Below are 15,550 nucleotides of genomic sequence, written 5' to 3' on the forward strand. Positions count from 1 at the left end.
GAGATATTGGGGCTTCTTTCCTTGCCGTCCTTTGGGGAAAAGGCAACCGCAAAACAACAGGGGCGTCTTGACAAGAAGATGGGTCCCGAGAAACCTCTCGCTCCCTAGCCCGGCCGGAGGGGAATTAGAAGGGAGATGTGCGAGTTTCAAGTCTCTAGCTCTTTTCCCGTCGATGCGGATTTCGATACGCCCTTTGGATGACTGACAGCTCTTTGGGAGGCGATTGTTTTTAAAGATGAATTAGGCTCGAGGCGCAACTTTTACCCTCCTCTCGGCTTTTCCTCTTCCCGGCGACAGTTCTGGGCGGCTTCGCTGCGCTTCGCTCCTCTTCTCCCACCAAAGGAAGAGAAGAGCCACTTAATTCCCAGAGGCGGAGAAAAGGCTCCCCAAAGCAGATTAAAATAATCAACGATCTGGAAATCCCTCCGGGGACGAGAAGGAGATAATTCCCGGTGGCTTCAGGCGAAGAGGGCAAGAGGGGTTTTGCTTTGGGCTGGTGGTCTGGGGGGTTTTTTCCCTCTCTTTTTTTAAAGGGGCGGCGGCGGTGGTTTGGGCAGGCGTGTGTTTAAGCTTTGCAGTGGGTTGTCAAGCAGCCGCCTTCAAATCCCCCGGGTTGCTGGTCGCCACTTTCTGGCAGAGACCTGCGATCAGTCTGTTTCGTTTTCTTGAAGGAATCCAAGCCCCCGGAAAAAAGCAAGGCAAAAGAGGCTTGTCTCGTTTCAGCAGCTAGGCGAGAGCAGCTGACTGGCGGCGCCCGCGTGAGAGTGTGCGCGCTTCCCGGGTCTCCCCTCTGTGGTTCTAGGTGTGGGTGATCTTTGCTTTCGCCTTGGATCTGGCAGGCTGTCGGCTTTCCCCCCCTCTCTTGTCCCCCCCTTTTTTTTGCTCGCTCGCTTGCTCTGTAGCGCTACGGATCTGCCTGCGGTCGGGCGCCTGCCTGCCTTATATCTCGCCGGCCGCCTGCATAGCTAATGAGATGCAAATGAGCAGCCCCCCAATCTGGCGAGAGCGGCCACAAAGGAACCACTTTTCCAAGCCCTCCTCTCAATGGATCGCCAAATGGTCAGTGAGCTGTAAAATGGGCAACCCTCCGCCTCTTCCCCTCCCCTGCGGCTCTCACAAAAAAGTGAGGGGGGGTTCATTTACATTCCTGCAAATTTGGAAGCTGCAAGAATCAACCTTCTCTCCCCCCCCCTCCACACTTTTCCCTTCTGCTTTCAGGGGACGGTCACACCCAGACACACACGACCGACCTCTTCCACTCACGTCTGAACGTTATAAGCGCAGGAGAAACTCAGGCTCCCGCAGGAAAACAAGCCGAGACCCAGAACGTCTTATAAGGTGTAAATGTAACAGGCACGTTTTTGTTTTGTTTTTTAAAGTACATTCTTGGCAACGACATCTATCCGCCGCTAAGGATATCCTTCAACCGAGGGAAGGAACCAGATCAGCGTTACGCCCGGCTGAAACCGAATACCTTGAACCTGGCACGTGGGGCCACTGTGATATTTTTGAGGGTTTATAAATGCCACCATCTGGAGGAGGGAGGAGAGAGAGCGAGACAATCGCGGCGAGCAAAGTTGTGGGGTGTGTTCTTTTAAAGTTCCCTTCAACGTGGCTACCTGTGTGAGAGGTGTTCTTGGGGGAGCAAACCGGGGGGGGGGGCGGGGGCGGCGGGAAATAAATTTCGAGGACGCGGCAGGACCTCCTGGATGGGTTTAAGTTCCCCAAAGTATCGAGAGCACTTCGGAATCTGCGCGCTCCCTTTGCTGATCATTATGCGGCACACACCCCCGAGACTCTCATGCTCAAACAATCCGGGAAAGGCCCATGTGTTAAGTTCCAGGCGGGGGAGATGCGGGGGGGGGGGAGCTTGGCTGGGTAAACAGTCCTGCTTTTTAAAGACCCAAAAAGAAACACACACCCCTCCTCCCTTCCCCTGGATTCTTGGGGAACTGCATGGAACGGCTCCACTTCCCCTAGGATGATGATGATGATGATGAAGATGATCGCCATTCCTCTTTCACTCTGTCTCTCTGCCTTTTTCCTCCTTGAAGCTTAGTTTTTCATTTTTTTTGAAGGAAAAAAAGTGAGTTTGGTGTGTGTCGTTCGCGTGGCTGTCATTAAGGCAGTTTGTTATTATGTGAGGCCTGCATCAGTTGGCCCTTTGTGCTCTCAGCTGTATGGTAATGTAGGCAGCACCTGCTCCTTGCACAATACAAACGAGAGAAAGAGCTCCCCTCGGCGCACGCTACTGCCTCTACAACAATGTGCACACATTTTTAAAGAAATCCCTTCCAGCCTTCCTTCCCCTCCCTACCTAAAAAAAAAAAAAACTTTATGCCAACCGTCACCTTATTATTATTTTTTACACATCCATCAGACACTGGAGCTTTTGTGTTGGTTAACACACACACGGGGGATGCTGCTGCCGCCGCTGATAGAGCAAGTCTTATTAGTCTCCCTTGCTTCCTGATGGTAGAAGCGTAGGATTTGAACACACAAAGTTTGAAGGTGACTAATTTCGACTTGATGAGGAAAGGGAGGGGGCCCGAGGAGACAGAGAAGGCGACTCCCCCCCCCCACTCCACTCTCCCCGCCTTCCTTGGTTTGGGCCTTGTTACAAAACACCTCTGTAAACAAGCAAACAGCAAAGGCTAGCCTGGTGTGCTTCATTGGGATGCAAGGTGTAACTGTCTGTGTAAATGTCCTTTGAATTGCAACAGAGCTTTTCAGGGGGCTGCTTAAGCTGGTGGGCAAGGGAGAGTATTGGGCCACAATGAGTGCCCTGTAGGTATGGCTTGCTCATTCTTCTTTATGGCCACTTTGGAAGCGTGTTTTTGCAGGAGGAAATGTGACTTTCATTGAAGCAGATGTCTTGATCAGAAATTATTTTACCATGGAGGGAAGTGGGGGAGGGGGCACGAAAGGAGTGGGGGGGACACACACGATCTAAAACACTTCTTCAAGTTACTGGTGAAGGTCAATTAAAAGAAAATCACTATCTGAATGTGCATTGAAGATGAGTCTGTCATTCCAAGCCGTTGACGTTGCCATTAAACCTGGAGACTTCCAACTGAATATAGTAGGCCAGTATTGATTCTGCAACAGACATTGGCGCCCCTAAACACACAGTTCTTCCCTGCAAAGTAGCAACAGATTTGGTCCTTTCTTGCATTGATTCACACATTAGAGAGGCAGCCTGGCTCAGTGGCAGAGCACATCCTTTGCAAGCAGAAGGTCCTGGCTTTGGTCTCAGGTGTCCAGGCTGGCATGGGCCTGCTTGAGGGTCATTGTCAGCCCTGCCAGAAGATGATACCAGGCCAGACTTGGTATAAGGCAACTTTGCGGAGACCTCTTACTCTAAGCTGACTTTGCCTTTATTTAAACCCTCAACATGCTTAGTCAGCCATGTCAGGAATTCCTGCTGGAGAACTTTTCTCCACCGACTAGCAGCAAGTTTCAGAAAGGGGACCTCCCAGATCCTACCTGGAGATACTAGCGAGTGAACCTGGGACCTTCTGTATGCAGAGCAGAAGCTGAGCTACAGCCAATGTTGTCTTGCTACAACAGCCGTCCAGTGCAGCATTCCAAGAGGTACCTTCTGGAAATTCACAAGAAGTCATTGAGGGAGATAACTCAGAGAGAGAATTCACCTTTCATACACTTCCAAGAGATTCTTCCTTCCTTCTTCCTAGGCAGGTTTTTCCTAAGGTTCAATTCAGCTGATCTCCTTGGAATTTTAAGCCATTGATTATTGTTCTAGCTGTGAGTGGATAATTGTCCCCCTTGCAAAGATACTTTAAGAGTATTTTCTCCATCTTTCTCTCAGGATTCTGGTTGCCTCATATGCTTCAGGAAAAGAAGAGCAATCCAAAGCTGACATTGGATACTGACACAAAGGCAGGCAAGAAGGAGATTATGTGTTTTGTTGGAGATTTACCGGTAAGTTGACTGAGAGGTTGGTGAGCAGATACATTTCTATCCCACTCTTTCCCCAAGGGACTTAAGGGTGACCTAGGTGGGATTCCTTTCCCCTTCCCAACAACCTTGAGAGGTAGGTTAAAGGTAAAGGGACCGTCAGACTCTGGGGTTGCGGCGCTCATCTCGCTTTGTTAGACTGAGCTCATAACAGACTCAAGGCTATTCGGCCATCTTTATATTTCAGCAGGAATTTGAACCTGGTGGTGCTGAGGTATCCCGCAAGACAAGACAAGCTAACCAACGGAGAACTAACATGAAAGGGAATACTAGTGTGAAGCATAAGCACAGCTGCTGGAGCACGAAACCTGAATGCAGTAAATAATTGAACAAGTCACACAAGGTGTGTGCGAGTTTTCACAGACACATGCAGCAAATCCTCAGCTACGGAGACACACAAGGCCTTTTCTTTTCTTTTTGCAGTGTATGTATTCTTAAGTACACTAGTGGAAACAATCTCACTGACTGCAGTGGATTTTGTTTCACCATGACCTGTTTAGAACTGGCACACCTGGGCAGTTTAAGGGGAGGAGGGAGATGATGATGACATATCATTTTGAAACAATTGGTTGAAAAACCTGCATGCTCCCATTTAAATCCAGAGTGACATTTAGATGCATCTTTCTCCAGATGTATATTCATCACACACATTATGGTTTTATACTGTTTATTCTGGATCTGGTTGGTTTGCGCATGCAAGAGCTCCTCTCTCCTTCGGCCCAGTCCCACAAACTGGAAGAAAATTGCAGTAATGATGCTGTAGCTTTTTGCTTCCAGGAATCTTATAGATTTCCAGAAGTCATTGCAGCAGTTATCTCTTGGGACAGCAACCAAGAGTAATGGACAGGTGTGGACAAGAGGACAGTAAGATGCTGTTCCACAATGCCCTGCCTTCCCCCATTCCTCTGTACTGCACTTTCTTTGGGAAACACAAATGAGATGAAGTACAATGTGTGTGTGTATATATCACCACCAGCTTGAGCTGCGTAACCAATGCATTCTCTTGCCAACTATCAGTCAGGCTGGAGTGCAATCTATTTATTTTTTTAAAAGACTTCTCAAGCCTCATTCCCATTCATGTCTTGCGCAAGAGAAGCTCCCCATAGTTTTTTCTAAGGCATTTGCCAACGTTGTGAGGGAGGGAGGAGGGAGGGAAGGAGCGGGTGATGGAATTCTCCCTTTGCTGGATTTGCAGATTTAGGATCCACTGTAGATTCAGCTTGGAAAGGCGAGTGGGGAGGGGGGGATTTCGCTCATTTACATTCCTGTTTTGGAAGAAGTGGGAATCAAAAGTTAAACACGCGCAGGGGCTGAAACCCTTCCCTTTCCCCTGGATTCCCCCACCCTTCCCCAAAGAACCCCCAAAGTCTCTCCGAATCTTTTAAACCACCCTCCCTTCGCTCTCAAGGATTTGTTAAACTGACGCGGCGCAGATTTCTCGATTAGGCCCGCAAAGCGGAACTGAAAGGCGTCGTAAAATCCGTCAGAATCCTGCCCAAAGCGCTTATTCTCTTCCAACTTAATTTATGCCACGCGATTCTGTATCGGGGAAATCAAGCAGAAAGTTCCTTTTCTTGACTCTCCCCTCCTCCTCCTCCTCCTTCTCTCTCTCTCTCTCCCCCCCCCGCCCCGATTCCTTGCTTGTGTGTCCTCCCCCCCCCTTTCTCTTTCAGATGCTGCTGTGCTAACGGGGAGACTGTTTAACTTAAGTGTTTCTATAGGAGGCTGTTGTAGTTTAACTCCTGCCCACCAGTAGCTGGGCCGAACAAAGGAGGGACTCGAGGTCTAACCATTCATCCTTTCTCTGCGCTTTAATTTTCATTGATTTTGAAGACAAGGGGAGCCCTCAGGGATTCGAGCTGAAGGGGGATGACACGCCTTTAGACGCGATCAACCCCCTAGCCAGCCATCTGCTCCGAACCAAATGGCGTTTTTTCACTCCCAGTTCCTGCGTGTCTCTATACTCCCCTCTCTCACACTTCCAGTCCCGAAGGAGGATTTCTCTCTCTCTCTCTCTCTCCCACCCCCCACCCAGCAAAGGCAGCTTAAGTTAGAAGTATGTTGAATGGACTTTATCCTTCATTCCCCCCCACCCCCCCACCCCGTCGTTTTTATTTGCGGCGCTTGGGAAGACGGCAGCAGAAAAGGCCATAAATCCTTACCTTCCTCATTAAGGCCGCGCCGCAACCCCTTTTTAAATACTTTTTGATTCCTCAGCAAATTTACTGTACAACGCCGGGCTCATTAGCCAGCGGAGGAGACATTAGCGGGAGACAAGGAGAATTTGTCCCTGCAAAAAAAAAGGGGGGGATTATAAAGTGTGTGGAAGGGGGGTGGGATGCGTGGGTGGGAAGCTGCGGCTCCCTGCCCTCGAAGAAGCTTCTCTGCTTTTCCTTTTCTTAGGGAAACTTTCGTTTTGGCTCGGGAGGATCTCGAAAGAGATTGCGATCCGAGGGCAGAGCGCCGTGGGTCCTTGCAACTTCTGCCAGGGCAGGACCCTAAGCAGCTTGGGGGACTCCGGTGGGAAGAAAAGGCTTCCGATGGAAGCCCAGGCCTGCTGGCTGCTGGAGCAGAACAAGGGTCCCCGTCGCGCCCTTCCCTCCCCCACAAATGCCTCGCCCCGTTTCCAGGACGTCGGTGCTAGAGACCACCACCTTCGCATCTTGTGGCAGTGAATCCCTCGAGCTGGCTGGCTCCGGCCAGCGATCCGATAGTCAGGGGGCCAGTTCGCACATGTGCGCAATTTGGTTGCCGAATGCCTGCACTGTCTGGCTCCGCGTCAAGCGAGACGTTTGTCTGCGCGATGTGATGTCTGTCGTGGCTCAGTGTCACCTGCCAGTCTCCCCTCGGTGCCGCTTGAGTAAAAAAGGCACGAAACGAGCCGTTCTGGATCCCGCCCCCCCCCCCTCCTGACGGGGGAGAAGGGATGCAGACCGGAAGGATACCTTGTGGAACCAGAACAGGTCCAGATATCAGGGTTGCAAACTCAGGGTAAAGGCCGACGTCACCTGAGTGAGGGGGATCCTTGCCCGTTCCCCTCTCAGCATCGGGGTTCATTATAACGCTAGTCGATTCTCTGCAGCAGCAGCAGCGACAGTCAGGTGGCCTAGTCAGGTGAGCACCAGGGAGATGCAGGTTCAAATCCCTATTGCTCCGTGAAACTAATTGGGCGACCCTGAGCTAGTTGTTCTCTCTCAGCCTGACATCCCCCACAAAGTTGCTGTAAGGATGAGACTGAGGTGCGGAAGATATGCGTTGAAGCTCACAGGAGGAATGGTAGGATTTAATGCAATAAATAAATAGCCTCTCCCCTTGTTTGGTATCTTCAAATTGTGGTGCGGGGGACAAGAAAACCTCACTGAAATCAAAACAACTTACCAGAGAGAGAGAGAGCACGTATTGGGAAGTTTTTAATGTGTGACATTTTAATGTATTTTAAATCTTTGTTGGAGGCTGCCCAGAGTGGCTGGGGAGGCCCAGCCAGATGGGCGGAGTACAAATAAAAAATTATTATGATTACTATTATTGGGAAGGGTCTTAGCTCAGTAGCTGAGTATATGATTCCTGCACTGCAGGGGGTTGGACTAGATGATCCTCAGAGTCCCTTCCAGCTCTACGATTCTGTTCTTTGCTTTGCATGCATTTGCTTTGCATGCCTGCATTTGCTTCCCTCCTACCAACCCATAGGCTATGCTAATAATATAAGTGGTGCGCAGACTGAATGATGGAAATGCCAGGCTGCTGCCACCAGATGCATCACAGCTGCGCCTTAGACGGGCAGGCGAGGTCTTGCCACGCCTTTGCACTTGGGTTCGGGTGTGGCAGGGAGGGGCGGGACGCGCCTGGTGGTGGGTACCCGATCTGGCGGTGGAGGAAGCTCTAGGTCAGCCCCCGGGACGTCGCCCCACCTCACCTGTCTCACAGGTGGGGTGAGGAGACGCCTAGCATGCCAATTCAGAGGGGCAGCCTCGTGCTTCTGTGGTAAGAAAAAGCCACCGAGAGTCCCGAGGCCCCACACAATGCCCCATGTTAGCAGAGGTGGGCTTCCCCTCCACCTGGTTAAAAATCGGGCGCTTTGGCTTAGAAGTTCACGGAAGAACCGTTAGCCGCCTGAAATATCACACGAGCCTATTCCGACTCCACAAATGCGGAATAACCCCCTGCCCACTTCTCCGTGGTGAATGGTCACCTCAGTGATGCAGTCAAGGCAGATTTCTGGGAGCAGAAATCACTGGGCACAGCAGAATGGACAGGAAGAACCCCACCCCTCATCAGGGTTAATTTACCTATTCTGAAAAAAGCAAAGCAATAGACATTCTTTAAGATGAAAACCTATAGATCCAGAGCATATAATTACATAACTGCATCATAGGGTGGCAGTGCCTTCCCTAGAGGCCCTGTTAAGTCAGTCCCCTTGAATTCAGGGGTGTGTATAGGATTGTAGCCCAAATAATCCGGATTGAATGAAGGTTTGCAGGACAAAGGGGAACTCTTGATCAACCTAAAGTGACGTGTCACTAAAACGGATTCTGGACACCATCAGCTCTGGCGTCTTTTCACCTGCTTGATCCGGGAGCAAATGAACTTCAGGAATGCTGTGTAGGACCAGGGGTGTGATTTGGAAGAAGAGACTCGACCCCTCCGGAAGCTCGTACGGCTCTCGCTGTGGGTTGTTTTTGTGTGTGTGCAAACACCTGCCCCAGTTGGTAAAACGGAGGGCGCACCATTTGGATGCGAAGAAAACGCGCGGCGCAGCCCGACCTTATTTCCTACTGGGAAGCGAATCTCGCTCAGAGTTCAGGCTGCGATCCTACACGTATTTTGACGGGGAGGGGGCATTACATTCAATGCGGGCCTTCCATTGGATCGAGCTGCGCAGCTACATCACTCTTATATAATTATAATGTCATTTCTTGCGCCCAGACAAACTCTTTTCCTTTTCTAACGTGGAACAGTTTTTACTCATCGCTCCAGTGCCCCCTCCCTGCTCCCCCCACCTCTCCCCCTTCTGCTTAGCATGTGCAGGCCACGGAGAATTAATGTGGGAAAGGATTCCTCTCCTGCTCTCCTGAGACTTGTGCCATTGCAACCCCAGCCTTTCACACACCACAACACAAAAATGAAGTGGGTGGAAACCAGAGACGGCTTGTTTGGGGCTTGGGGGGGGGTGTCCAAAGTCTGGCAGTTCCAGCCGAACTATTGCTCAAACATACATGTTGGGAACATGCCTTTCCTCCTCCTTTTTTAAAAAGAGAGGAGTCTTAATTCTTCAGAAGTTTCTCCCGCAGGTCTGTCGAAAGTTGCAAAGGCATGTGCTGATTAGAATAAGAAAGGGCCAGTCGCGTGGCTCAGCTGGCACACAGAGAAGCCAGATGATAGATAAGCAGCAGCTCGGGGGCTCCCCTCCCCCTCCGCTCTTCTCCCCCCCCCTCCTTTTTCAAATCGCAAATCATCTGCTCCGGCCCTCTCCTCGGCTCTCATTTTCATCACAAAGCGTGTATGTTTACCTGGGATCCCAGAACCGACGGGGCATTCCTTTGTCTCTCCGATCAGATTGCTGCAGCCAGCTGCTCTTCCCAGCCCCTTCCCTGGGCAAATCTGATCGTGGCCCCAACATGTGGGGTTGGACTTGATTGAAAATGAGGTGGGGGGGGGGAGAGAAAGGCCTCCCAGACCGACCGGGACGCTCACTCGAGGGGAAGGGGGGCAGTTTCTACCGCTTGGTTATACCCGAATTATTTCTTTCTTTGCCTCTCTCTCCCCCCCGCCAACCCCCCTCGCCCTTTGGTATCGTGGACGTTTTGGCTGCTAGAGATCTGCTGGGACAAGGGGACAGTGCTCTCCTCTTGCTGCCTCTCCCCTGCCTCCCTTCTCCCTAGCCTCCCTCCTCGAACTGGAAAGGATTATTGGTTGAATATTCTTGCGAGGGGCTGAGGTCAGTCGCGTGCCGATGTCTGCCCAGGGAACATCTGCCGGGGCCTTAGTGCAAATAAAGCCAGCCGCGATGGGCCGAGGAGATTAGAGAGAGAACGAGGGAGCCCATAGCTCCCCAACGTAAGATTTCCCCGCAGGGTCGCCAAAAGAAATTGAGAGACACGTGTCTAGGACGACGTCCCTGAATTACAGCATCCACACGACCAAAGGTTTAGAGCGGATCCCCGCGGGATGCGCGCGCATCGCTTCTCTCCCCCCCCCCGCGTGGGCGGGGAGAGGAAACCTTCGCTCCGGGGAAGCATGAACGGAGCCCATGGGGTCACGAAGAACTGCGCCGGGAGGGCAGGATGGGCGCCCTCCCACGCGTTAGGCAGCGGTAGGATTCTGAGCTGTACCATTTCAGATTGAAGGCGGGGCCGGGAGTGGCTTCTTTTATTATTATTTCGGGATTCGCCTGAGCTTAAAGTATCTCCTGAGTATCCTAAGCTATCGCATCAGAAAGGAGGGTTGAGTTTAGTTAGTGGAGTCCTTTTAAAAGAACAAAAAGCAGGCGATCAGCTCTGGGACAAGACATGGGACAAGACACAACATCTGTCCTCTCAGTCCACCACTTCGTGCAAAGCGACTTTCCCACGTGCAAATCGTGGCCTGACGTTTCAGTGAGAAATAAGCAGGTGTGAACACAAGTCTGGATTCTAGCTAGTGGAACCCGTCCTTCAAGTTAGGCCTCAGTATTCTGATATGAGAGGAAGTACAGTGGTACCTCGGGTTACATACGCTTCAGGTTACATATGCTTCAGGTTACAGACTCCGCTAACCCAGAAATAGTGCTTCAGGTTATGATCTTTGCTTCAGAATGAGAACAGAAATTGTGCTCTGGCGGCACGGCAGCAGCAGGAGGCCCCATTATCCAAAGTGCTGCTTCAGGTTAAGAACAGTTTCAGGTTAAGTACGGACCTCCGGAACGAATTAAGTACTTAACCTGAGGTACCACTGTAATCCTAGTGTGTGCAGAGTGCATTTTGTGCACCACCAAGTAGTCATAAATAATCCTTCCTCTGACCTGTCACAATGAAAAGGGGGGGCTTTGAGGCAGGTGTTGTATCGCCGTATCGTTTTCTCTGGATTTCTTATCATGCAGTAACCAAGATGCATATTCAATGTCACAGAATGCGGACTGGTTACCTTCCAGTTCATCTTGTCTTAACCTCCTCTCCTATTCATGATCAGGATGGTCAAATATTCAGCCTTGGCCCCTTTCACATACTTGTCATCTTATGGAAGGGAAAAACCACAAGAGGCTGTTATTAAAGGATAAGTAATCCACAGCCAATTGTCTTGATTACCACCCCTTTGAAATACACATAAACAAAGGACATAGGAAGAAATTTATAAGCCATTTTTTAAAAAAAGTTACTAAATTCAATCCTGAGTTTAATTCCTGGAAAGCAATCATGTACTTTCATGCAAGTCATATGAAAGGACAAAAGTTACTTTTTTTGCATTTCCCATCTTTGCAATGTGAATGTTAAACCAACAATGGCTACATGATATACACACAAATAGGCACACACAAACACATATTATATAAATATATATAGATATATTTTTGATTGTTTTTTCAACAAGGCAACATATAATTTAAATGGTCCATCTTTTGCTTTCTGTCCTGCATTAACAATATGCACACAAATAGTGAGAGGATCTCAAAAGCAATTTTTAGGGTGTCATGTGTGAAAATGCCTTTAGTCTGTTCAAGCAAAAATACCAAAGGAATTTTCACACTTGACACCAAAGTGCCTTTGAGCCCACCTGAAGCTACTCTCAGGCACATGTGAATATTGTTAAAGTGAGATAAAAGGCAGAAAAAAAGTTTGTCAACGAACAGACATTCTAGACCATGTCGGTTTTACATTTGTGTTACCTTTTTTTAAAAGGCAGACTATTCAAGACGCCTTATTGAATATGCATTACAAATTATATTCTAAGTATGGGCATGTAAAAATGTACCCACAACAAGGCCCTAGCCCAAAAGTAAGTGGTTGAAACAAGGATCAATTCTCTTCCAAGATGCTTAGGATCAGTCTAAGTAAAAGTAAAAAACCATTTTGCAAAACTCCCTCCAACAGAAACAAATAATTTTAGTCTCATTTACTCTGAAACGGATCTGCACAAGTTTCCAAACACTTAAATCCTTTTGCTGTCCTGACGTATTTCTGTTTCCCACTAAACGTTCCTCTTTGGTGCCACATTTAAACGGTGTGAAGCTGGCTATTGTGGCTGTGGAGCAAGGCAATATTGGAACTGCCCTTTTCCACCCTGGATGCAAAACAAAACTAACCAGTTTTGCATAAGGCAAAGAGAACAGGATTAGAACAACAAAAGGACCAGCCATTCATTGCCTAGAGAGAATGGAGTGATGTCATGGGCTGTGTTAAGTGGTGACGTGAGGTTGGGCCTGATCCTTACACCCATGCAGAAAAGCAGTACATGGTGGCTGGAATGAGAACACAGTGCCTGCTGCGTGCTTAGGACTCTTAATGGGTGGACAGAGATGGTTTCTTTGCAGCGGCCTTCATGGCGCAGAACAGTGGGGTGGGGGATGCAATTGATGCTCTGCAAGGAAGACTGTTATTTTAACCACTGGCTTAGAAGCAAGTCCCATTATAACCAGTGGAACAGAAGAACATCAAAAGAGCCGTGCTGGAGCAGTTCAAGGGTCCAGCACTCTGTTCTCATAGTGGCCAGCCCAATGCCTGGGAGGGAGGAGAGGGGAAAAAGGAGTGGAACAGTGCTTTCCCCGCAGGTCATTACTACAACTTGCAGTAGCCAATTCCATCATTTCAACTATGTGCTTCAGCCACATCCTCTATGCATGTTGACTCAGAAGTGGCTGTTTGTCCAACAGGACTTTCAAGGAAAGAACCAGGCTATTAAGCAGCAATATTTTTGCCCAACATGTGCCTTTTCCCTGGAAGCAAACAAGGCACGAGCCAGTCCAGTGCCCAGGACTCTTAATATGCTGACTGCCTGTTTCAGTGTCTCTTGAATGCATTGTAAACAGCCTTGAGAACTTCAGTCACTAGGTAGGTTTAAATATTTCAAATAAATAACTAAACAAACAATGCAGTTGGCTCCTATCCTTGATTACCTGGAAGTGAACCTCACTTGAATTCAGTGACGCTTACTTTAAAATAATGGGGGCATAAGTTCCTTAATTTGGCTCTGGGACCTGTTGTTGGTACGTAGAACACTGCAATATTCCTCCAAGCATGTGCAGAGTTCCTCTCTTTCAAAAGTAACTGCCACTATTACCCCTGTATCTGTGTAAGAGGTTGCAGGTTGGGGCTTGAATCCTGACACCATAAAGTAATACACCCCAGACACCCTAATAAGGATGAATGAGACAGGGGTTACATGCTCTGTTTGCCATATAATTCCATCTAAAGATTTAATATTAACATTTGTCGCTGACAAAAAACACTTCAGTGTAGTTTATGTACACTACTTTGGTACATATGTCAAAAGCAGTACATAAATCTTTTAGTAAGTAAAATGTCTAGGAATATTTTATTAAGTAATAAAATGTCTCCATCTCATTTCCAGCTAGACATCTGCCTTGAAACGCCAATTATCAATTGCATTCCAAAGTGCCGTATTTTTTAGTGTATAAGATGCCCCCATGTATAAGACACCCCCTATTTTGGGGGACTCCAAATTAAGAAAACAACCCTCAGCACTACCTGTGTTTAAGACGATCCCCAATTTTCAACCTAATTTTTTTGTAAAAAAACCCTTGGTCTTATACACGGAAAAATATGGTATGTTTACTGTATTACTATGGTTAACCACCATTCAAATTTTGTATCAGCTCTTTTAAGGCCTTGGATTTAATCGGCAGTTCAAAACACTTCAATCCTAAATAGATTTGCTTGAAAGCAAGTCCTGCAGAGCCCAGTGGAACTGTTTGCAAAATAAGCGAATGCAGCATTAGAAAAAGCCACGTATTTGCTGCTTGTTATCTGCCGTGTCTCTTTTCCTTCTGTCTCTTGTGCAGCTCTATTCTGTTTCAAATATATTATTTCCTATTAAGCGCTTCCTTCTTACCTCTCCCCACCCCCCACGCATTTTACTTAAAGCAAGTATTCTCCAGAAAGTGGTTGTGAAAGAAGCGTTTGGGGTTGAGGCAGATCTCCTACTTTTGAACTGGGCTCCCCCTTTTCCCCCTGCGAGCATCTGCCTGGGGAATAACAGATGTGGGCACCTGCGGTGGCAGGCTGCATATGTTCCATCCTATTCACAGGCATTCAGACGTGGTTACAATGGTAAGCCTTTGTGTACGCAAAGTCACTAAATATATTAATCTGTGTTCCCCAGAGCACTGCTCTGTTTAATTTTTTCCACTGGCAATAACATCTGATCTAATCCTCCAATTGGCTCCCCATTGAGCCCCCTTCCCTCCTCCCTCCCCCCCGGAAAAAAATATGTGAAGTTATTCAAGCTTCCACCTGTTGCCTATCGGATTGAAGTAGGTCATGTGATCACCAGAGAACTTCAGAGAGGAGCTCATCATCCAGACTTATGGTGCATATATGTGTGTCCGTGAGAGAGAAAGAGGGCATCTTTTAGGCCCCAAACCAGTTATTATTTTTTTTGTAAACTTAGCATATGTGACTCACTGCTAAAGAAAAGCCACCGGTGCCCTTCTTCCATGCAAAACTCTTGCAAGGCCAGGACGACAATGGTAAAGGAACAAAAAAACCCCCACTACCCTGGCTGCATCTTTTCTGCCTTTTGCAAATGATCATGAAAGTTCCCATGTGAGGCTTTGTTTATTAAACTCTAGTGGTTATTCGAAACACTGGTCAATAGGCCAAGCAGCAAAAAGGTAACATAAATCTCAGATGTAAGACTTCGATTTTGGGGACAATTTTGTTGCATGACTCTTTTCTCTGATCATTGCTTCTTCTGTTTTGATTTGTTTTCGGCCACAATACGTCCTTTAGTTCCATTGTAGCCGGCACAATGCCCATGGATATCAGGCTGTGAATGAAGACAGAAGCAGTTTAAACAAACCAGCCTCTTTCTTTCCTCTCTGCCCATTGTAATATGAATGGGCCTTCTGCATTCTGCTGCTAGGAAACCATCTTTTTAAAGCCCAACTCCAAGAAAGAGACACACAGAAAAGATTCCCAATAAAAAAAGAAGCCGCAGAAGCAAAAATAGGGTAGTATTGTTGTTGATGATGATGATGAAAAGGGGAGGGACATTTAAACAAATCTTTAAAAACAATTTCATTGAACATTTAAGGCGACACCTATAGTTTTAATAGTATTGCCCCACTGTCCCCTGCCTTAGCAATTAGCAGACAGAAAGAAGACATAAAAAAGTTTGCCTTTCGACAGAAAAAGAAGCAAATTAGCATGAAGCTTGATTATTTGCGAACATTAACTATAGGGTACAATTGGTATTAAAGAATGACAACAGTAGACAATATTGGTTTTAATCAAGGGTTAATCAAGGATGGAAGAAATATGAAGATTTCTCTTTCATTTCAATTGGAGAGAAAACCCGCAGTGAGAAATTAAGAGGGGTATGAAACATATAGAAGATGAAAAAGATTTATGGGGCGGTATAA

General features: G+C 47.9%; 1 long non-coding RNA gene across 2 annotated transcripts; it reads left to right on the top strand.

Annotated features, from left to right (window-relative positions):
* The first annotated feature begins 954 nt into the window (after window positions 1-954).
* Window positions 955-4,521, top strand: LOC128410778 (uncharacterized). 2 transcript variants are annotated; one of them, XR_008329606.1, is made up of 3 exons: window positions 955-1,059; window positions 1,219-1,584; window positions 4,169-4,521. It is a non-coding gene; the product is annotated as an uncharacterized LOC128410778 (long non-coding RNA). The 2 variants fall into 2 exon arrangements; XR_008329605.1 differs by lacking the exon at window positions 4,169-4,521 and having other exon boundaries at window positions 1,219-3,078.
* Window positions 4,522-15,550: the final 11,029 nt, after the last annotated feature.

This window comes from Podarcis raffonei, chromosome 3, assembly GCF_027172205.1.
Source record: "Podarcis raffonei isolate rPodRaf1 chromosome 3, rPodRaf1.pri, whole genome shotgun sequence".
NCBI lineage: Eukaryota > Metazoa > Chordata > Lepidosauria > Squamata > Lacertidae > Podarcis > Podarcis raffonei.